Here is a 25,076-nt window from a genome sequence, read left to right as displayed (position 1 = left end):
TTCAACCTTTTGAAAAGTTCTGCTACTCTAACCAATCAGTCCTTGAGCCCAGACATCAGCTTGGTCTGTCCTCTAACATTAGGAGCAATTAGAATTTCTCTACTGCTGCCAAGGAAACCCTCTGGCTTCTAAAGTTTGCTTTCAATTCATGACTGACAGCCCTGAGCCTAACATTTTCTTCCTTCAAAGCATCCATCCAAGTTCCCCAGTTCCACAGTTCTTTGATTCGTGAGATACACATTCAAACCTATGAGATACTGTGTAAGCCACGCATCTATTTCCACCTACACTCCAACTAGTGTAACACAGGTAGAAATCTTTACAATTATGCTGATACCGCATGCCATGGACTAGCAGTACTACACCTTCCATCGGCAGTGACACTGCTAATGAATGGAGAAGTGATGATTATTCATTAAAAGGGGCAGGTTGTTATGCATTATGGGAAAAAATGGAGGCAATGGATTCCTACATTATACCATACACAAAATCAGTTACAGGTAGATTATAAACCTAAACATCAGAGGCAAAACAATAAGCATTTAAAGAACACTCTCATGACCTTAAAGTGGGAAAGATGTCTAAACTACGCATAGAAAGATGTCTAACTTTGCATACATTCACCATTAGAGACCAGAGACCCTCTTGCACATGTGCACCAGGAGACATGAAGACACTGTTTACAGCAGCATTGTTTAGAAAAGGACAAGGCCAGATTGTTCCTTGGTGGGAGAGTGTGTAAATAAATCATGGTCTTTTAAAAATATAATGGAATACTATGTATTACCAGGCCAATAATGGGAATGAGTGAACCAAAGCTACATATATCTCTATGAATAAATCCTCAAAAATGTAAAAGCAAGTTACTTAAAAACATATACAGTATGACATTTTTTAAATAAATTTCAAAATCAAGCAAAAGAAATAATGCTTAGTGAGTCATATAAGTATGGTAAAAAACTAGAGAGAATGCAAAGAAATAATTACTATAGAATTCAGGACTGCAGTTAGCTCTGGGTGGAGGGAAAGACCCAGGATCAGAGAAGAGAACACAGCATGTTTAGCAATATAGATCTCATTAACAACATGTATGTTTGATTCTTTTCTACACATCTAATAGTTCATAATTTTTATATAAAAAAACTTATTAGGCAATTCTTTGCCTCAAACTTCTCACTTTCTAGTGAGGGAAGTCAGACATATAAAAACAAACTCTTGTACAAAATGTATAAGAAAATTGTTTCAAGGAAAAAATAATTATAACTAAGAAGATTGAGGAAGGTCAGTGACATTTGACAGTGAGTCTTAAGTAGATTTGATAAAGGTGAAGAAGTTACCATCCAGGGTGACAGCAGATTAGCAGAAGGTGCAAAGAGAATGTCAGAAAAATAAGAAAGATGGTGCAAGATTGATTGCATTTCTTAGGTCTTTCTACCATCCCCACCTCCTTAGAACAGCTTCTATGTCCAGGGTCTACTCAGGGTCTCCAGTAAGACAGAAAGAACAGCTTCTGAGCATAGAGAAGGCAGCCCAAAATGCAGCCTCACCATTCCCCACCTCCATGACCTTGGACTGCACCTCACTCTCCTGTGTAAAGTGGAGATGCCATGGCTGCTACAGAGCAAGCTCAAGGCATGAAAAATGTGGGCAAATGTTAGCTCTCGGTCTCAGGACACTTTTCTGTCAATGGCTTGATTTTTATCTTTGGCTTGATTTTTATCTTTAATTTCTACGTAGCACACATTTTGCTCAGAGAGAAGGTGGCCTCACACCAATCTAGCCATGCCTTGTATGACTTGAGGCAAGTTGTCTGACCTTCCTGAGCCTCAGTTTCTTCACATTAAAAGAAAGAGAAACAATGAGTCAGGGATAGATAAGTAGATGTCATCTCCCTTGCCATCAATAGGCAGTGGCTGCCTAGCACACGGAACAAGGAAGATTTCTGAATGGCTTTTAGCCTCTGTGAGAGAGATCTGACCAGCTTGTGTCTAATCAGTGGGCCATCAGCAAGGACCACAGTCTTTGTCCCCTTCTAGGTTCCTATGAAGTCCGAGGCATCACGAGACAGCTGGTCAATGGTCATCCAGTGTGAATAATCAGGGTTACAGTGTACTCCTGCTCATCTGGCTCTTCTTCACCCTGAGTAAACAAGCCCATTCATGGTCTAGGCTGATTTCATCTCTAAAATGAATGTCACAAAGAGCTGCGTGTACTTTCAGCAAATGTCCATTTTTAAGTTCATATCTAAGGTGACATCACGGAGAGCTTCCCAGATGGAGAAGAATCTTTTCTGGAGGAAAGTTTTGACCTTTAAAAAGGGGGATTTAAATGGCCTCTCCTCATTTCAATCAGGCCTGAGAGTTCTGACTTTGATAACTAGTGCTCATAAAGGTTAGATGTGAAACTCTGATTTGGTATGAGTCACCACTGGCCACATGAAACAGGGCATACCCTGTCCACCAGAGAAAAGTTCCCTGTGGCAGGGGCGGTGGCATGAGTCAAAGGACAGCTCCTCCTGAGAATCTTCATGCTGGTCACTTCCCCCACCTCTCTAGAGTCCAAGAGGGGCTTTTTCCTTTGTTTAAAAAAGTTAAAAACAAGCAAACAAAAAGGCACCAACACACCCACTGGGATTTCAGAAGTTCATTTCCAAATTGTTACACCCTGAATTCCTTTGAAGAAATCTTTTTTTGTTAGTTTTAAATTTTTATTACGGGAGGTTACAAATTTTTACAGAAAGAATAAAGAATGAACTGCTATGCAGTGATCACTCAGCCTCAGCAATTAAGAATTCATGGACAATCGTGTTTCCACTCCACCCTCTACTTCCTCCCCCCACCCCATCCCCTGGGTTATTTCAGTAAATCCCACATATCGTACAGTATTTTATCAGTAAATTTACTGGGGGTATCGAACTTGTGTTTCATGAGTTAAATAAGCTATAGCCAAGCTAATCTGCCAACATGAATAACCCACCTGTTCCCACCCCCCTTTTACAGAGGGCAATTCGTCCTTGGTCGCAAGGGGAGTAGGTGACAGAGCGGGTGTAAACCCAGGAGGTCTAACTCAAGCCAGAGACAAACTGTTTAAATGTGGAGCCCTGTCACATAGCAAGTGACTCTCTAGTGAGAAATGCCAAACGTGGAAGGTAACGGCTAGTTTGCTTAATAGGCTCAACCAATATTTTCTGTAAGCATCTGGTATATTGAGAATAACCTCTTATTCATAAATAGGGTTCCATATTGATTACCCTCTAAAAGTTATCAGTGAGCATAATTTCAAAAAGAATAAACTAAAGTTCTGAACAGCCAACACAATCCCTGAGACATTCTCTGGTAAGGGGTCTCATGCGCCGATTTCAAGAACAACTCTGCTTCCTCTGTAGGCTACGTGCTGTTATCAGCAAAAGCACCTGGGAAAGTCAAAACCATCGCCCAAGTGTAAGTGATGTGCCTCCCTCTCCACAAACAAACAGCCAGCAGTTTCTCCTGAACAAGAGTAAATATACTATGAACTCCTGAGTTACTTGTGGGAATCCAAAGGGCTCACCTTGTGGGTGGCTGTCACAGCAGTTCGGGCTGTGAGAATCAATGTAAGTCTGAGGGAATGAAATGGGCTCTAGACTAGGGAACACGAGAGCACCTACAGGACATTCTAAATTACTATAAAACCGCTTGTCTGCAGCTTAGCCTTACCCACCCCAAGTGGCCAGTGCGGCCCAGCCCATCGCCCGAAAGGAAGTCATTTGTTTGGATGTTAGACAGGACACAAAGCTGTGGAGAGAAAGTTCATCTGAGGAGCCGCCTTCAGTGAGAAGAAAAAAATGTAAGTGATAAAAGAATCTCAAGAGGCCCAGAAAAAAATACTGGCACTGAAATGACATTTCCCGTAGTTTCAGGGAAAACATCCACCGACTGTATCATCCTGAGTCTTGTCCACGATCCTGCTTGTGCAGAGAACACAAGAGGAGGCCAGGAACTGCCTGCCCTCTTCATGCAGTCTGAGGCCTCGAAACCAAGATGTCTGCTGCCTTTTAATAAAGCCTGCTTTCTGTGTGTGAAAGAATGAAGATTTCTGAAAAACAATGCATCTATTGTTTTTTTCAGTGTACTCAAAGGAAAAAATATTTACTTAGACTAATCAAGACGAGCTTCCTTGAATTACTTTTGCATAAGGTACTTGAAATATATTTCTAAACAGGCATCTATTGCAAGCACATTTTAAGGGAATTTAGGTTTTAGTATGTTCTAGTGAATGGTTTTTTATATTGTAGATTCATTCCCAAAAAGTCCTTTAAAAAGTCATGGTCACTTTTTAAAATAAGAGCTAAATATTGTCGGCTTTCTGAGTACCTTTGCCAAGTTGTGATTTTTTAATTATATTTTAAATTTTGACTTAGTTTTTTCCCCTGGCTATAAGCTAGAAAAATCCGCTTATTCAGAGACATTTGTAAGCTATAGTAAAATTACCAATTTCAGTGAGCCATGGTTTCTCCTCTGTGAAGGGTGTAAGTTAAAATATGAATCGTCCACTGCAGTGGCTCAAAAAGAGACTGGAGGCCAGGGGCCAGGTCGGGGGAGGTGGGCAAAGCAGGAAGGCAGAGTGGGAAAGTCTACAAACCATAATGAACTTTGTTTATTGGTGGCATGAGCTTTTTGCATTATTGATCTTTGCTTCCAGTCCTTAGGAGGGTCATTTCCTGCTGGTTTCCTTAAAATGGAATGTTAAGGCCATCCCAGCCTTATTCCCTTCATCCTCAAAAATCTAACAGCCTAAATTCAGCTGCAGTGCTGTTCCAAAGGATCTCACAGGCATTTTGTCTCACCTGAGCTTAGCAAACACTTGTTCACTGCTGTGCTCTGGTTCTCCTGAGCCGTGGACCAGCCAGGGACCACTTATCTGGTAGATACACGAAGAGCCAATAAGCATTAGATCCTATCCTGATGTTTAGATGATGCTGACCACAAATTTATTTTTAAAATACCTCCTTAAATAACAATTTAGATGTTGTTTGTTTTGAAGAGCAGAGCTTTAATGACTAAACAAATATATATACCAGATGTATCTCTACTCCAAAGGAACCAAGAATAAATTGTCCAACCACAAGTTCTTGAATTCTAAACAAGGAAATGAATGAGTAATCTGATAAAGGTACACCCTCTCCAAAATGGATAGCTAACTTTGAGTGAGAAAGGTCATATTCCCGACATATGAGCACTATGTGCATACCCTCACGTAACCCTCACAACTCTTCGAGGCAGCAGTATGTGAGGAAACCAGTGCATAAAGAGGTTAAATAACTGCCCACATCCCAGTGCCAGGAGTGGCGCTGCCAGGATTCAAACCCAGGCTGCCCATCCCAGAGTTGATGTTAACTGCTCTTTTACGACGGCTAGCGTTATCCAGTGCTCTCCCCATGCGGGCACCATGCTGAGCTCTTGACTTGCATGATCTCAGTGGCCCTACAAATTAGCTCCATCATTAACCCCATTTTACATGTGAGATTCTGATGATTATGATTAACTTAGAGAGCTAAGCTCACTTTTGAAGCCACATGTATCCTGTTATAAAACCTGCTCTTACCCGCAGTGTGCATCACTGGTTCTTGGGTTTTGTGTACTTCATGCAGTCAGGTAAGCTAGCATCATGCACATGGATTGTTATAGTGGCATCATCTGGTCTATGCTTGAAAACAAAAATTAGAACAGATGGTGTAGTGGGATACATAGGAATATAGTACTGTTACTTTTTCAGAACCATTAAGAAGGATGCCAGGCTGAAGATTACATTGTTATGAATAATGATGTGTTGAATCATCCATGTTCAGCCAAGCTTAGCATAAGGAGTAACCAGTAAGTGGCAGAGCATAGAAACTAAATGCAGCATATTTTACATCCTAGAGCTCAGTGCTCTTCAACTTGATACCAAATGCCTCTTTTACTATTATGAAATGAAATTGATAGAAAATAAAACCTACACACATATCAAATAACTTGAATGTATAAAGATTTCTTTTGGATTCCAGAGATATTATAGAGTTATGTTATTATTACAAAGGAGAAACTCATTGGGTTACAAGAGCACATTACAGCTGGCTTCCAGTAAAATAAACATGGTGTGCTGAGCATGTGTTTCAGCCTCCACAGTCCTGAAGCACCACTGACATGACAGCAAAGAATTTATAAAGGCATAAACCATAAACCATAAATATTCTGATAAAGTGGGAAGGAGATTGGAAAGCAGAGAGACATATGGTAATTGAATTAGCAGAATTAAGAAAGTTGGACAGCAAACCAGTACTGGGAAAAGTCAAGAAAGAACCATTGTGATGAACAAAGAGTCATGGGAGAGAGCTGGTCAAGATGGCAGCATCATAAGTAGACATGGCTCACCTCCTTGCACAACCACATCAAAATCACAACTAAAATATAGAACAACCATCACTCAGAGCAATCAGAAATCGGGTTGAATGAAAGTCTGACAAATACAAAATTTAAAAAAACACATTAATCAAGACAGAGCTGGCAAGTGGGTGCCATACCTGAGACTCCTTCAACCTGGGTAATATTGTTTAATCTACCTTGTAGATCCACAGAGACTCTGGCCCACCCAACTTTCAGGCCAACCCAACCTGCTTTTCCATATGAATGTCTGGTCTTTGCTTATGCTTCATAACTTTCTAAATCCTTTCAAACAAGCAACAGCTGGCTTCAATGAGCCCGAGGCCTAGCACTAGAAGCAGCCAACCTAGATTCACAGCTTGGCTTCACCAGGGAATCTCCAATCCCAGTCCAAGTAGCGGCCATCTCAGATTGCTTTATAACCCAGGTAGAGTAGCACTGGGTAAAACACAGATGGCAGCTGACCCTGACCTCCACCTGGGAACCCCCAGAGCCAGTGCACCCAGTGGACAGCTGCAGACCACATCAGAGCACCACTGCCCTGCTCCTGCACAGCTGATGCTCCACAGAGGATGGAGGTTGGTGGTCACTAGTTACAGCCAATCCTTGCAGCTAACTGACCTGGGTAAATACCTCCCACTGATCTGCCAACAGCAACCAAGCCTCAATTATAAGAGGAGAGTGTCCTCAGCCCACATGAAGGTTACATTCCAAGTACCCAGGTTGGGTGGTAGAGGAGGCTGTACCACTGGACCCTACAGGACAGCTACTACATTAGGCCTTACTACCAAGACAAAGCAGCTCTAACTAATACATAGAAACAAATACAAGGAGGCTGCCAAATTGAGGAGACACAGAAATATGGTCCAAATGAAAGAACAGAACAAAACTCCAGAAAAAGAACTCAAGAAAAATAGAGATAGTCAACCTATCAGATGCAGAGTTCAAAACACTAGTAATGGATGATCAGAAAAATGATTGAGTATGGCCATGAAATAAAGAAAGAAGTGAAAGTTATACAAAGTGAAATAAAGGAAAATATACAGAGAACCAACAATGAAGGGAAGGAAGCCAGTATTCAAATCAACTATTTGGAACAAAAGGAAGGAATAAACATCCACCTGAAACAGAAAAAAGAAACAAGAATTCAAGAAAATGGGGAGAGATTTGGAAACCTCTGGGACAACTTTAAGTGTACCAATATCCAAATCATAGGGGTGCCAGAAGGAAAAGAATAACAGCAAGAAATAGAAAACTTATTTAAAAAAATAATGAAAACTTTCCTAATTTAGTGAAAGAAATAGACATACAAATTTAGGAAGCACAAAGAGTCCCACACAAGTTGGACCCAAAGAAGACCACACCAGGACACATCATAATTACATTGCCAAATGTTAAAAATAAAGAGTCTTAAAAGCAGCAAAAGAAAAGCAGAGAGTTACCTACAAAGGAGTTCCCATAAGACTATTAGCTGATTTTTCAAAAGAAACTTTGCAGGCAAGAAGTATTCAAAACAATGAAAAGCAAGGACCTAAACCTAGATTATTCCAACCAGCAAGGCTATCATTTAGAATGGAAGGACAGATAAAGGGCTTCCAGGCAAGAAAAAGCTAAGGAGTTCATCATCACCAAGCCATTACTACATGAAATGTTAAAGGGACTTTTTAAGAAAAAGAAAAATATCAAAATTATGAACATTAAAATGACAGCAAACTCACAACTATCAACAAATGAATCAAAAAAATAAAAATGAAAACAATAACAAACTAAGCAAACAACCAGAACAGGAACAGAATCATAGGTATTGGAATCATTTGGAGGGTTATCAGCTGGGAGGGAGAAGGGGGATAAAGGAGGGAATGATACAGGGATCAAAAAGCATAATTGGTAGGAACAAAATAGACAGGGGGAAGTTAGCAATAGTACAGAAAAAGGAGAAGCCAAAGAACTTGCGTGTATGACCCATGTACATGAACTAAGGGGTGGGGGGCTGTTGCTAGAGGGAAGGGGGTACCAGGCAGAGGGGGCCAAAGAAAAAGAAACTGGGACAACTGTAACAGCACAATCAATAAAATACACTTTTAAAAAGGCCATTGTGACAAACAAATTAGCTAAATTTCCGAGAGTTTTGAGGCCTGCCTTCATAAATGAAAAACTGTTGTAACCAGCAGGTTTATAGGAAACTCTTTGATGTGTGAAGATTAGATTGGGTGATTTCTTTGGCTTTTCGTCATTCACTTAGAAAAATCAGTGTAATTCTCCTACGACTTAACCTAAGCCACTGGCATGTGTCATTTCTGAATGGTTCCTCTCATCAGTTGGTGGTCTGGGGCATGTATTGTCAGAACCTCGGGTTCTACCATGCCTGCTTATCACACTCGGTGACTGAGCTCTTTCCAACTGTTGAAACCACTTCCTAAGTATGAGAAATGAGTTGTTTTTCTACTCAAGTAAAAGGCCAGATATAAACACAAGCCCTCTTAAAAGACTAAATAAAATTATGCCAAACTGAAATGCACACCTCAAAAATCTGAAAATAATCACCCCGTTAAGAAAATAAGTGGTCTAATCAACTGTTGTTTTTCTCTACATACTGTCTTACTAAAGCAACATCAAAGAAACCGAATTGGAAGGCATTATAATTTTTTCTTTAGCAAAAAAAATAATCAGTGACAGTTAGTGTGCAAAAGTTTCTGGTCTTTGAAAGGGTCATAGGGGTATCTGCATATATTCTGCATATGGTCTTGATTGATGTGGATACCAAATAAATAGTAAATACCTTAAGAAAAGAGTATTTAATACTAATGAATGCTAACTCAAAATAGGGCATCAGAAAAATCACAGAACAGTGGTTTCAACTACATAGACCAGGTTTGCCTGGTCACCTGCTGCAATAAAAGAAAACTCTTCCTTCTTCTATCTTTCCTGTCTCCAAACAAAGTTTGTGAAGCAGTGCTTTATAATAAAATAATATAAAGGAATATAGATTTTTTTCATCTCTACTTCTTTATTCACATGCATGTATTTTTTGGTTGTTTGAAAATTTAGGCTGAAGGAATGCGTGAATTATATTGAAGTTTAGCTCTGTAGGAAAATATGTGCATTTTTATTTCAGAGTTTTCAGTGAAAACAATACAAATGGACTCCAGCAAATTTATGCACACAAACACTCTGTGGGAAAAATAACTGAAGGGCTCACAGCATCAGAAATCAGGTTGCAGACAAAGATGTCAGGCAGCAGAGCACATCACAGGGTGATCACTACCAAATACCAGTCACTTTCTACTTTTGATCAACCTTCTGCCACTTGTCCCAGACCTGCCACCATGTCCAACCTCTCACTGCCTTGAGTGTCTGCTTCACTCCCTTAAGATTCAAAGTTTCAGGTGAGAACATCCAATTGTCCCAGCCTTGCTAGTGAGCTCAGACTCAACCCCAGGGAGAGGAGAGACAGAATCCCTTTCCTGCTTTGGGTTCTGTAAAGGAAGACCCCCATCAAGATTCACACATTTGAGTGTTCCCCAACATCAGAAATGGAATTCCAATGTTGGACAACAAGAAATAACATATGACTATCATAACAAGTTGCAAACTTTTCAATGGTTACTCCTAACAAGAAATACATTTTACAACGTTCAGCAGCATGCAGATGCACCGATGCATGTGCACATAAACGCAAGTTTGTCGTGATAATACTACTTACTATTACTAATCAGACCCACCACCTGCTGTCCTTGACTGCTGCATGAACACTAGGGGTGCCATCCACACAGACGACCATGCAAGTGACATTTCTAGAGTGTGCACTGCACAACCAACTTGCACACACTTAGCAGCCTTGTTTGCAGTGCACTTTGTTCTATTTTCTTCCATTTAATTTTCGTAAATGTTCATTGCAAACCACTATATTGACTTCATGATTCATGCTATGGACTGAATTTTGCCTCTCACCTTCCAACCAAAATTCAGATGTTGAAGCCCTAACCTTCAGTTTGACTGTTTTCAGACATATGATGTTTAGGAGTTAAGATTAAATGAGGTCATAATGGTGGATCTCTAATCCAATAGGGAGAGATCTCTTCCCCCTACTCTATCCTGCTCACCCTGTGCACACACACTTAAGAAAAGTCATATCACCACACAGCTGGAAGGTGAGAAGGCAGCCATCTGCAAGCCAGGAAGAAAGCGCTCACCAGAACCAAACCATGTTGGTCCTGCTTCCAGACTTCCAGCCTCTTGAACTGTGAGAAGATAAATTCCTGCTGTTTAAGCCACCCAGTCTATGATATTTTGTTATGACTGCCCTGGAAGACTAGGACAACCCATCAATTGGTCTCAACTTCATGGTCTGAGAAACACTACATAGAGATATATCAATCCCTTTAGAAGGGCATTTCTAGCTTTAGATGTTCCCTGATGGTTCCAGGCTGCAGCTATTCCAGAGGAAAGCCTACTATTCAGAACTTCCACCTCCCATTTTCTCTCCCTGGACCTTTGATCCTTCTTTATTTCCCATTGAACCACTTCCTTAATTCTGCGTAGGTCATTAAGCAGGTCACCTGCCTTTCTTCCTTCCTCTCTTTCTCCCTCCTTCTTTCCCTCCCCCTTCTTTCCTTCCTTCCTCCCTTCTTCGTTTTTTCTTTCCTTCCTTTTTGCCTTTACTCCCTACTCCCTCTTCCTTCCTTACTTCTTTTAATAAGCAAATCATTTCAGGTTTCAACACTTCCTTAAGCTACAACATCCGTTGACAGCATTTTCATGAACTCAAAATGGATTTTAAGTGCATAAGGATCAACATTGGATATTTGGCTTTGAAAACTTATAATGAGCAAAATTATAGGTTTCACAAATAAAAAAATTAAAAGGCTGTCTTTTTTTATTTTGAAAACAAGTCTAGCTTTACCCATTATATAAAATTTAATCTAATGTGGTCTGGATTAGGATATAGCCAAGAAAGAGCTCTATCAAAGGGAATAACATTTTTAAAAATTCCTTTAAAAATGGTGTCATCTCCCCTGTACCTTGTTTCTGCTTGCCTTGTGCTTTTTAAGATTTTACTTATTTATTTTTAGAGAGAGAGGGAGAGAAACATCAACATGTGGTTGCCTTGCCTGTCATGCACCCCTTACTAGGGACTAGGCCTGCAACCCAAGCATGTGCCCTGACTGGGAATCAAACCAATAACCCTTTGCTTCACAGTGTGGCTCTCAATCAACTGAGCCACACCAGCCAGGGCCCTGCTTGTCTTGTTTTATCTCCTCTTAGTATTTAGCATTGGCTTGCACTCCAGATAAGAACGTGTTTTATTTGCTTCTTTTTCTCAATCTCTCCTTTTCCTGCTTTTATACTTTAAAATGTTAAAAGGGTCACAAATTATTATATGTTAATTTTTACTACATTTGATTACTTTGTATGAATCATCCCATCTTATCTCCATACCCCTGATGTAAATCCTCTTAACTCCACTTTAAAGGTGAGGACTTGGAGGTTCAGATAGTTTAAGTTAGCACTGCAGTTAAGTTTTGTCCATTTCCAAAGTTCGTGACTCTTTGTTTTCTACAAAATTGCCTTTCAATTGCATCATTTTACTCAAATCCAACCAGGGTACACTCTTTCAAAAATTCTATATTTGGACGTCACATGTCCTAGACAAGGATGCACCATGACCTACTGTTGTTTAAGCACTCGCAACTCCAAGTTCCAGTGGTGGGCACTGTGCACAAGTCCCCTGGATAACAATGTCTGTCCCATAAGAATTTATATCCTCTGCCCCAATGGGCTTCCACTGAAACATTCTGCCATATTTTGAAGAAAAATCCACCAAGTTGAAAGCTTCATAGTTTCCCTGTTACTCACTGTATTAAACGTCTTATATCTTGCTCTCAATATCTGTAACTTGAATCTATCCTCATCCTCCCATTCTTTTTTATATTTTATTGATTATGTTATTACAGTTGTCTCATTTTCCTCCTTTCACTCCTTTATACTCTGCACATCCCCTCCCACCCACATTCCCCCACTTTAGTTCATGTCCATGGGTTATACATATAAGTTTTTTGGTTTCTACATTTCCTATACTATTCTTACCCTCTCCCTGTCTATTTTCTACCTACCATCTATGCTACTTATTCTCTGTACCTTTTCCCCCCACTTCCCCTCCCACTCCCCTGTTGATACCCCTCCATGTGATCTCCATTGCTGTGCCTCTGTTCCTGTTCTAGTTGTTTGCTTTTGTTTTTGTTTTAGGTGTGATTGTTAATAATTGTGAGTTTGCTGTCATCTTACTGTTCATATTTTTATCTTTTTTTTCTTAGGTAAGCCCCTTTAACATTTCATATAATAAGGGCTTGGTGATGATGAACTACTTTAACTTGACCTTATCTGAGAAGCACTTTATCTGCCCTTCCATTCTAAATGAAAGCTTTGCTGGATAATGCAATCTTGAATGTAGGTCCTTGCCTTTCATGACTTGGAATACTTATTTCCATCCCCTTCTTGCCTGTAATGTCTCTTTTGAAAAATCGGCTGCCAGTCTTATGGGAATTCCTTTGTAGGTAAATGTCTTCTTTTCTCTTGCTACTTCTAAGATTCTCTCCTTATCTTTAATCTTGGGTAATGTAATTATGATGTGCCTTAGTGTGTTTCTCCTTGGGTCCAAATTCTTTGGGACTCTCTGAGCTTCCTGAACTTTCCAGAAGTCTATTTTCTTTGCCAGACTGGGGAAGTTCTCCTTTATTATTTGTTCAAATGACCTTTCCATTTGTTGCTCTTCCTTTTCCCCTTCTGGTACCCCTATAATTTGGATGATGGAATGTTTAAAGATGTCCTGGAGGTTCCTAAGCCTCTCCTCATTTTTTTGAATTCTTGTTTCTTCATTCTGTTCTGGTTGTTTGCTTATTTCTTCCTTCTGGTCCAAACTGTTGATTTGAGTCCCAGTTTCCTCATCACTATTGGTTCCCTGTACATTTTCCTTTATTTCACTTAGCATAGCCTTCATTTTTTCATCTAATTTGTGACCAAATTCAACAAATTCTGTGAGCGTCCTGATTACCAATGTTTTCTTTTTTTATTGATTATGCTGTTACAGTTGTTCTATTCCCCCCTTTCATTCCCCTCTACCCTACGCCCCCGTCCCCACCATTACCCCCCTTTAGTTTATGTCCATGTGTCTCAAGTTCTTTAGATTCTATATTTCCCATGCTATTCTTGCCCCCCATCTATTTTCTATCTACTGAGCCACAAATTAGACAAATATATGAAGGCGAAACTAATTGAAATGAATGGAATTGCACAGGAAACCAATAGCAATGAAAAGGAAACTGGGACTCAAATCAATGGAGTGGACCAGAAGAAAGCAAATAATGGCCAAACAGAAAAGAGTCAAGAAGCAAGAATTCAAAGAAATGAGGAGAGTCTTAGGAACCTCCAGGACATCTTTAAATGCTCCAACATCCGAATTATAGGGGTACCAGAAGGGTGAAAGGAACAGCCACCAGTGGAAAACTTATTTGAACAAATAATAAAGGAGAATTTCCCCAATCTGGCAAAGGAAATAGACTTCCAGGAAATCCAGGAAGCTCAGAGAATACCAAAGAAGTTGGAACCAATGTTTTCAACTATGCATCTGATATGATAGCTCTCTCTTCATTGCTTAGTTATATTTTTTCTGGAGCTTTGATCTGTTCTTTCATTTGGGCCTTTTTTTTTTGGTCTTGACCCACCTGTCATGTAGTGAGGGGTGGAGCCTTAGGTATTCATCCGGGAGGGGTATCCTCCCATTCTAACCTATGATAATAGGTTTTTGTTCAGTATCTAAGAAATCATGTATTTGTAAAAACAGGACAAGCCAGCAGTCAAAGAAACCTAGGCTCTAGTTCTGGTTGTGACTCCTGGCAGCTCTGTGTCTTTGAGAACATCAGCTTACTTTCTTAGAAGATCATCTTTATGGCCCTGAATTAACAAAATTCTACTAAATCTTCTGTAAGGTCTGTTTTTGTTTTGAAGTTCAAATAATCTTTTCACCTTATAATATATTCTCAGTATATCATTGTCCAGGCTTTGTTTAGCTGTGAGACTAAAAAAGAAATGTTGCTAAACTGTTCTATTTAGTTCTATCACTTCTAAATATCTAGATCTAAATGCAGCTTTTTAGAATTAACATTTTTTTTTAGATTAGAATAAGTTGTTTCTCCAAAACTTGGGTGTTAATATTATAATGTTTCTAAATTGGCAGGGAAAGCATGGGGAGGTGTGAAAAGGATGCGGTGAGGGCAAGGCCCCTGGAGCCCCCTCAGAGAAGAAACAGTGGTCTGTCCGTGTCCGGGGAAATTTCTCCACCAGGCCCTGTAAACAGGACTGACTGCAAGGGATTCCCCGGACACCCCCTCTGAAAGTACCCTGAGGTGTCCTCCTCTGGACTCAGGTGTGGACCCTGAATGACCAACTGGTTTGCAAGCATGTAGCCAGGGACTGCTTTTACGCTTTTACATCCTCTCTCCTTTTAAAATGGAATTTCAACTTTTCAAGCAGTAAAACTTTGAACAAAATTCAGTAGAAATCCTGAAGCTCGCCTATGTATAAACTTTCAATATTTTTAAAAATGCAAACAAATCAGACTCCCAGAGCAACAAAACATCAGTGTGCTTGCATTTCTTGGCACAGCAAGACACTCTGAGACCAAACCTCTCAGAGTCGTCTTTCATGCACTTTGGCTAATCAAGCACAGCTACCCCCAAGGTACACCTGATTCAACATTTTATGCATTGGGGAAATTTGAGGACATAGACCAGTGAGGGAGATGAAAAAATTAGAAGTCTGTGGAACTTAGCACAGTGGCACCTAGCCAGTCAAGTGCAAGCGGCTAATGGGAGCCTGTCTGTGCCCAAATGTCTTCTAGGCACCTGGAAACTGCTTTTAACTGATGCGTATTAGGGCTGGCAAAGTCCTCAGATGCACAAAGACCACAGCAACACCTCCTTCACTCTCTAGCCTTATAGATGGGGGACAGCCTGTGCCTACACAGTGTGCTTTGAGGGGCTTGGGAAGGATAACCTCCATTCTTCCTACAGAACAACTTTCCCGCCATGCCTGAGATTTCATCATCAATTGGACTAAATAGTCAAGCATTGCCCTCTCTCTAGTTTTCATTCAAATTACAAATACTCCTGGGAACTATATCACACTCACTCACAGGTACTTTACTAAAAATAAGTCTAGTTAAGTAGACCAGCAAGTGAGGAAGGAGGACAGTGATGGGAGGGGGTGTGTGGCCTCAGGGAAAAACCTCCTCCTACATCACAGATTTGCCTGGGACAGGCCCCATGCCTCTGACAGGCACTTCACTCCCATGGCAAGGGGAAACTTGAGATCACGCTGTGTTTTCTTGAAGCATTACAGCATCTTCCCAAGATGGCCTGGGTTTGAAAACACTATGGCAAAGGAAAGACACTGAATAAGAACAACTGCATAGGTGTTCGATGCACAAACATTTCCTTTCCTAATGCTGCAAAGTCTCTGCCGAAGTCATTCTCCCACACAAAGCTACATGCCCTGGAAGTGTAGGTTTCATGTCTAAAATAGTCGACTGGAACTTCAAAACAAAGTTCTTATAAGAAATTGATCTTTTGGAAGGAAATGTTGCCATGGATATTAGCTGGATCCCCTACCTGTTCCACAGCTTTGGTTGGGTCTAGCTGATAGTTTAATTAGAGGTGGGAGTTAAAGAAATATTTAAAATACTGTTAATCATTGAACAACACAGCAGGGGTGAGGGGAACACTGACTCCCTGCACGGTAAAAAATCCATGTAGAGCTTTTGATTCCCCAAACACTTAATACCAGTTGCCCCTCAATTGGTGCCAGGAACCCACACCCCAGGCCAAAATTCTTGAATGCTCGAGTCCTCTATCTAAAAGAAAAGATAAATCAGTGCATAGACTGGCCCTCTGAATCTGCAGACCCTCAACCATGAGTGGAAAACAGTACAGGCATTGAAAAACATTGACATGTAAGTGAGCACAGGCAGTTCAAACCCACGTTGTTCAAGGGTCAACTATACTTGCATTATAAAGAACACACTAGAATAGAGCATCCTTCCCCAAATATTATTTGCCATTGTACATATCTCTGGGTCATTCCATTTATAAGTGTTCTAAGCTCACAAGGCTGTTACATCATACACGATGATAATATAATAGCTCCTTGATTTTACATGTCAGTTTGTACTTTTTAAGGAAATAGGCTTTTCCTGTTTCCTTTTTAGATCTGTGGAGTGAAGATATTATCTTCCATAATCTCACCAAACAAAATAAGTCCTCACCAATTTACTCATTTTAGTCCTCACCACTCAATAAACTACAACCTCGGCGCTCTCTCTGCACTCCGTCTCTCTGGTTCCCCACCGTGCAGCCTGGGCCTCTGGCCTTCATTGTCCTGGTTTCAGTTTCCTTTCCCTTCTTTCACCACTTCTTTGGGGTGTCTATTCTGCTTTTCCTTTCTTTCATTTTTAGGTTTATGCTTCAGTGCTACTCCCCGTATTTCTACTTCTTACTGCTGCTTTTCTTCCTTAATTTTGAGATATCCATCTCTCTTTTTTTACAGTTTTTTAAAATTTATTTTTAACTGTTGTTCAAGTACAGTTTTCTGTCTTTTACTCCCATCCCAGCGCACCCCCCCATTCCTCTCCCTCCCTCCCATTTCCATCCCCCCCCCAGTTTTTGTCCATGTGTCTTTTATACTTGTTCCTATAAACCCTTCCCCTTTTCCCCTGAAATACCCTTGTTTCTCCCCTCTGGACACTGTCAGCTTGTTCTCTATTTCAGTGTCTTTGGTTATATGTTGCTGCAACCTAGGTGCCCATCAGTAAATGAATGAATCAAAACACTAGTACATTCACACAATGGAATTCTATGCAGCAGAGAGAAAGAAGGAGCTCCTACCCTTTGCAACAGCATGGATGGAACTGGAAAGCATTATGCGAAACAAGCCAGGTGGTGAAATACCATATGATCTCATCTTTAACGAGATATTCATTTCTTTATCAATTCACTGAACACACATTGTGTACTTGCCACATTAATAAGTGCAGGGGAGCCAGAAAAGAAATACGCAGCCTTTCCTTAAGGAACTCATAGTTGAGAGTGACAAATGAGTAAACCAATCTTTGTCACACAGCAGGAAAATACAAGCCACAGAGGAAATACTGAGGTGGCGGGGACGCTTCCTAGAAAAGCTGACTCTTGAGCTGATTCCTAAGACACCAGAATTCATGGTGGTTAAGCAGAAAGAAAAGGGGAAGCTGGGGAGAACATTCCAGGCTGAGAGAATAGCCTTTGTCAAGGTGGGAAGCAAGAGAAAGGCTGCACTAGGCTGGGTGACCTCAGTACTAGAATGAATGAACCACGACGGGAGAGTGTTAGGAAATGGGCCTAGAGAAGGGCCTTACCGAGGTCTCTGTGCCCTGAGTGCAGGGGTAGGGAATTGCAATTTCATGTTGAAAAGGACGAAGGGCCATCATGTGTAAGTAGACGAGTGACATGCTGAAGAAGACCATGCTTACAAGGCGTGCCAGGAATCCCCAGGTGGGGTCCGGGGGCAGAAGAGCAGGAGGACAGTGATGCAGGTTACAAAGGCGGCAACATGGGAGTGGCTTTGGTGAGCGAGGGGAAATGTGGAAGGAGAGAGTTGAATATGGCTCTCAGAATATCAGCCTCAAAGTACACAGTAATGAGGTTCCCTAAGATGTAGGAGGAACAGCAGGTTTGGGAGAAAACCTGAGTTTCCTTTGGCCCACCCACAACTCACACTCCGTGCATCCAGGTAGAGGTGAATAGAACTCAGGAAGGACCAATTTAGGGGTCTCCAGGATGAATGGTGGCAGATGGGTGCAGACGAGGTGAGCCAAGGGCTATTCTCCCTGGAGCTAGCCACTTTGTCTGACATGCCCTTACCACTCCTAACTGCTCCCAACACCACCACCATATTAGCTGCTGACATCCTCACCAGCTAGGGCAACCAGCAGGACTGATGGTGCCCAAGCTCACCTTGCATGTATTCCATGACAAGAGCAGATGGCCACCTGTAACTGCCACTATGGCCATCCCCCGCCCATGGCCTCCATGTCCAGGGCCTATGTGTCCATGTAGGAGGTGGATGTGCAGATGCTTAACATCCACAATAAGAATAGCTGCTATTTTGCTGCTGTCTGCGACATCCTGCCCCAGGAGGTAAAATTGCTCACCCCTTTATCAGCAACACCACAGGTACCCAGGAGCTGTTCCAGTGCACCTGGAGGCGTTCCTGAACTGGTGCTCAGGCACGGGCGTGGAGGAGAGCAACACGAACAAGCTGGTGTCTGAAAACCAGCACTGCCGGGGTGCCACAGCCGAGGAGGAGGTGAGTTTGAGCAGGAGGCAGAAGAGGAGCTTGTGGCCTAGAGCCGTCCCTGTAAAGAATGGCTGCACGTGGGCTCCCTCTTCACTCCCAGCCTGTTCTCTGGCAACCAAAACTAAAACAGCACGCCAAGCTCTACCTCACCTGAGGACCTGGGGCTGCGTATTTCCTCTGCCTGAAAATTCTCCTTGGTCTTCTATCTCCTCACCCACGAAGTCTCCTCAGGGAGGTCTTCCCTGAGCCCCCTGCCTAGGAAGGTAGATATCTCTTATTCTCCGTAATGGCACTGTACTTTTTCTTCCTGATACCTAGGGCAATCTGTGGTTTAGTCACTTACTCGGTTCTTCATTTTCAGGCTCCCTTACCAAGCTTCACGGTGGCAGGGATCTGGCCTGTCCTGTTTACCACTGTATTCTGAGCCTGGAACAATGCCAGACACACAGCAGGCCCTCAGTCAGCACTTGCCGAATATGTAAATGAATGATGCACCCAACCCTTCTCCACGAAAGAGGACTGTATCAGCAAGGCCCCAGCAAGAAACCATGGCAAACTTCAATTGAGGAGAGTTTAATAAAGGGGTGGCTTATCAAGCAATAGAAGAGTGTGGAGAAACCAGAGATACAGTGTAGAATCTCAGGCTGGGGACAGTGGGTGCCCCATTACCACTCCAAGGACCAAGGGACCTCGAGGGAGTGGTTGCCAGAGCCTGGGGAGAGAGCAAGCAGGAGAGAAGGGCCAGGTGGCAGCACCTAGGATCTTGGCTTAAAGGAGGCAACTGAGAAATCAAGTGCCTGACTTCATGATTCTCCCTCATCTCCTACTGGTCCCCTTTGCCCAAATACAACTAGAAGCCAGAGAGGATAGAGATAAGAGAGCCTGTTAATGTGGTCCACATAGGCCAGCCCTCTTGGTCAATGGCAGGCAGAATGGCAAATGGAGAATACGAGACCTATCCAGAAGCTGCCTAGCATTGTACTATGAAAAATAGGGACATTTATTAAAGAAGATACAAGAAACATTGTACATAGGACAATGATACCTTAGTCCCCTTCAAAGTAGGCACCTTGGGATTTCACACAATTCTCCCAACTGCCATCAGCTGCCCCATCATATTTTCCTAAATCTCATCAATGGTCTGAAATCTCTTCCCTTTCAAGGGTGATTTTAGTTTTGGGAAAAGCCAGATGTCACAGGCTGCCAAACATGGGCTGTAGGGGGGCTGAGTCACCTGGGTGATTTGATGTTTCACAAAAAAACTCTGCACAAGACATGATGCACGAGTAGGCACACTATCATGATGAAGCTGTCAATCACCACAACTGTGGCCTTCTGAATCATTCAAATAGTTTCTGTAGAGGAATGTGTAAGCTTAACGCAAAATATTATGCAGATTTGTTGTTCTACTTGCTCAGTCATTTTGAATGCGATGGCTACACAGTACACATGCTCACTCAATGGTTGTCCACTGCCCCCACTGACTAGTACAGTGAAATCATCATTGTTCATGCATGCACATTCCAGTCTACTCTCCTTGGCTGCCAGGTTACATGAGACTCATGAAAACAGTTCTCATTTTATTAACATGCTGGACTCTTTCCAGACAGACCTCATACATATCACATGGATCACAGGACTCAATAAAACCCCCTCCACACACAAAAAACCATAGACTTTTTAAATTGAGACTCTCATCAACCAAAAGGGCATGACTATATGTTCAGACCACATTGCAAAGGTTCCTGGTAGACAAGAAAGCACCCTCAACCCAAAAAATCAGGTCTGATCTAAGCAGCCAAGGACCATATGGGATGCATCTCCAAAGTATCTTCTTAGATGCTTCTCTCAAAAAGATGTGTTACATGAAAAAATGGGTAGCGGAGCCAACTAAATTGAGAAAATCCTGGATTAAAGTGATTTTTTACTTCAAGGTTTCTCAAGCCCTTTATTGTTCCAGTGTTCGTGGTTTATTCCCACAGGAAAAAGCTTCTTGGTGGCCTCTTGGCGTGCTCTTCAGCATCGACCTGAGTGCGGCCCTGACCGTCAGGTGACTGTGCTTCTAGCCCCAGAGTTCGACTCTGTCACGGCCTGGTTGTGTGGACACTGCAAGTGATTTGACTCCCTTGGGTCTCATTTTCCTCCTCTGCCCGAGATAGGGAGTTGATCTTAGACATTCCTATTTTTAGGATTTAATCTCTATTCCAGAGTCAGAGTTGACTAGTACATTTGAATTTCTCAGGGCAAAAAGCCTGACTCAGTAGAGAACCTCGGAGTGACAGCATCTTTGGAGTGTTCAATGGTGTCATGTTCCCCTCTTGACCTAGACCTTAGTTCTGACCTTGTCATCAGCTCTGCACAGCTCGGGCCTCTGGCAGTGACACACACTGACCCAACTGCCTGCAGGGAATTACTCAGCCCTGGTTTCTGCCCAGTCTGGTTCTGCCTCCATGACTCAGTCATCTCTATCTGTGACACTTCAGTATTCTCCAAGGTCATCCTGCTGTGCCCAGGATCACATGTCCTGTGATTCTGAGCTCAAGGACCTTACCAGCAACTCCACCCATTCTGTCCTCAGCAGTTTTCTTCCGGCTGCTGATTTCATACCATTCTGTTTCTTTCTGTATCTGGCACATATTTCCTACCAACACTGGACAGTAGTTTCATCTTCTCTCTCTCTTTCCAAAGCTGCCCCTTCCCTTCCTCCCTCTGCTTCCTGTGGCTTTCCCTGTATTACTTTGAGCACAAGTTACCACTCCTCTTCCACGTTGGTGCCTTGAAAACCAACCTTTCCTTCAAAGGAGACACAATAGCGGGTTAGTTGTTCATTAGGGCCACCATGCTGAAACTGGGGTATTTTTGTGTGTGAAAGGGGGTGCCAAACAACATGGCAAACATACTGTGCTAACAACAATAAACATGACACAGCAATTATGCCACAGCAATAGGAGTAAGCCAGGACTGTCCCAAACAGGTTTTATGGTCACCCCATTGTATACAGACATACGACATATTATAGCACCAAAATTCATGTGATTTTCTTTTAGGAGATGTGTTTATGCCCCAGTTCTGCAGATCTGAAGCACTGCTCCTGGCTGCTTAGTTTCTTGAGTCACATATATTTCATGTTTCTGACTGTCCCCTAAATCACCCTGCCATGTTCAAGGTCTTGGTCACTGAAGTTGCAGTTCAGATCACAGCAGCAGCTGCCTCCTTGCCTCTTCTCCCTCCTCTGTGCAGCTTGCTTTCTTACCTTCCTTATCCACTTTGCCCCAACTTTCCAGCTTAATCTGATTGTCTGTCTTTTAGTGGGTCTACTGGCACCCACTACAACATTAGCCAGGACTTTCCCAAAGTCAAGGGCAAAACTTCTGGGTTGTCAATGCCCAGAATTTTGCTAGCCTGCTTCTGCTGTGAGATTTGTGCTCCATTTCTCTGCAGCTGGATCCTTTTTGGTCATCAGTTTGCATCTCTCTCCTAGATGACTAGCATTACCATCAGCATGTGCCAGAGAATGTGGTCTCTGAGCTCCCAAGTTTTCCTCGTTAGTGGTGTATGGGTGCACACAAGCACCTGCAGCCACAGGTACATTTCCATTAATTCCTATGTATGAACTTGGGGCCTGACAACCAGGAGGCCCTGAGTCACACTGCACTGGGAGGGCACAGGAGGCCTAGGCACATTATTCTCTCCCTGCAGTTGTTGAATGCGGGGCAGAGATCTCTTTAACGCTTGGCGATTATGGGAAACAGATCTTGGTGGTCTGTGTACACTGGTTGCTTCTATTGCATCTCAGCCGAGACTCTTCTGCCAGTTTTTGTTGATGACTGGGTAAGGCAGAACTTGTTTTGTTTAACTGTTGTGCTTGACAAACGTCAGGCACACCTTACTGCTTTTAACACAGAGAAAAGTAACTTCATGGCATTGGATCTCCAGTCCAAAATCCAGAACCCAGCTTGGATCTGAGTCTCAATATCTAAGTGAAACAGCCAGAGCCGGAGCAAGAAGGGCAGGGTATTTTTCCACAGAATGGATTTTCTGGGCTGAGGGCTCCAGAGTTTCTTTGACACTGACCTCCAGGATTCCTGGAACTGCCCACCTAAGTTAGGGAGGCCTATCCAGCAGCATCCACCTTTCATCCTCCTGACCCCTGGGGGATGTACTCAATGTCTCCTGCTGACCATGCAAGACTCTATCAGCACAACTTACTCTAGCTTCTTTATTTGTTGTTGCTTTATTTTATTTGTTATTATCAGCTTCTGGTGAAGTTGTTACTTTGGGAAGGTCCTCAAAGGCTGTCATTATATAATTGCCCCAGCCTACAACCACACAAGCCAGAAATCATCCCTAACAACTCCACCCAGTTTCTAGCACAACAAACAACTTCTCATTTCCGCCCCCTGGCTTGTTTCTCTAGTTTGTCCCTCTGCCAAGCTGTGTCCCTGGCTCGCTGGGTTAGTCATATGCGTGTCGACTTTCAGTGGAGTTTCACCATGTAGGCTGATTTGTCTGTCTTAGTAACTCCCAAATTTTCCCTTACCTTTGACACATTTCTCTCTAGCACCTTGAACTTCTTTTTCAGACAACATCTGATGCTCCCTTTTGTCAAGCTGCTCATACCCTTCTTTAAATTTCTCTTGAGGTCTTTTCTGAGGACCCTGTTGCCCATGCGCCCTTCGACCCACATACCACTACCCACTCATACAAACACTGCCGCCGTCACCACCTCCTGACATCCTCAGAATCCTCTCTGTCCCTCTCCCTCTTTCCCTTTATGGATCCAAACCAAGCAAGGCCATTCCTGAAGGAGGAGGAGGAGGAAGAGGAGGAGAGAAAGAAACAGAGGAACATAGTTAAAAGAATAAAATGGAAATAAATACATACCTAGCAAAAATCACTTTAAATATAAATGGCTTAAGTGCTCCAATCAAAAGACATAGTTAAGCTGAATGGATTAAAAAAAATATGACCCATGTATATGCTTTCTGCAAGGGATCCACCTCAGAACAAAAGATATACACAAACTGAAAGTAAAGGGATTAAAAAAAGATATTTCATGCAAATGGAAAGGAAAAAAAAGCTGGAGTAACAATACTTATGTCTCAGTGGTACCCAACATTTGGTACCCAGGCTACCTCATTCTTTCCCTTTGTGACTTTCCTCCTCCTCTGTGACTCACTACGTGTGTGTAGATTACGGGAGGTGGTCCCACAGGGCACTGAGGCTCTGTTGATGTTAACTTACGAAGTCCTTTCCTTTTTCCCTCTCTGTGAGTCTGTTCTGAAGTTTCTGTTACTTTGTCTTCAGGTTCTTGGGCCGTGTGCAATCCAATGTTAAACCAATACAGCGTAATTTACATTTTATTTTTCAGATCTATAGCTTCCAGTTGGTTCCTTTTTTACAGTTTTTCTTTCTAGGCTAAAATTCTGTATCTGTTAACTCTTTAAGTACATTTCTTCATTAAATCCTTGAACAAATTTATAATATGTCTTAAAGTCCTGTATAATAATTCCAATACATGTTAGTTCCTATTAACATTTCTCCTCCTGGTTATGGCTCACTTTTTCCTGCTTTGTATCATATATAGTAATTTAAAAAAAAAAAAAAAATATATATATATATATATATACTTTGAAATGTTACTTAGTGCTGACTTTTGATGTTTATCTTTAAAGGATGTTGAGTTTACTTTCGGCATTCCATTGATTTACCGATGGATCAGTTTGAACCCGCCGAGACTTGCTCTAGGCTTTGTTACGGCGGGTGTTGGGAGGGCCTTGCTTTAGATGTGGCCTTTCTAGACCCTGAGGTCTTCAGCAAGCTCTCTCCACTCTGGCTAGTTGGAACTCCAACGTTGTCCAGCTCTGCATGGCTTCTGGAGGTTCTGTCCAGCTTAGAGCCCCCAGTGGCTGTCCTCTGCCCACCAGGGTCTTATCTTGCACCTACACAGCTTAGTCTTCAGCAAAGACTCCAGAGGACCGTCTGGGAATGCAAGGTTTCTGCAGCTCCTCCTCTGTCGGTGTTCTCTCCCCCAATTCTAGGTTGTTAGTGCACTTTAACAACCCTGAGCCCATTCTCCGTTTCCTCAGCCCAGTGAGACCACTGCTGTCTGTCTGGGCTCCACTTTCCTATGCCACAGTTTGGAAAGTGCCCCCAGGAAGATTCTACAGTGAATGTGCTGTGTCCTTTTCCCCCAAGATCACAGCCCTGTACTGGCTGCTGTCTACTGCCTGAAAACAGTGCTTCATGTATCTGCCCAGTCGTGTCATTTTTATGTTGGGAGAGTGAATC

The sequence above is a fragment of the Artibeus jamaicensis genome, unplaced genomic scaffold, assembly GCF_021234435.1.
Source record: "Artibeus jamaicensis isolate MK-2021 breed Jamaican fruit bat unplaced genomic scaffold, CSHL_Jam_final contig_867, whole genome shotgun sequence".
Taxonomy (NCBI): domain Eukaryota; kingdom Metazoa; phylum Chordata; class Mammalia; order Chiroptera; family Phyllostomidae; genus Artibeus; species Artibeus jamaicensis.
This window is presented reverse-complemented; position numbering follows the sequence as displayed.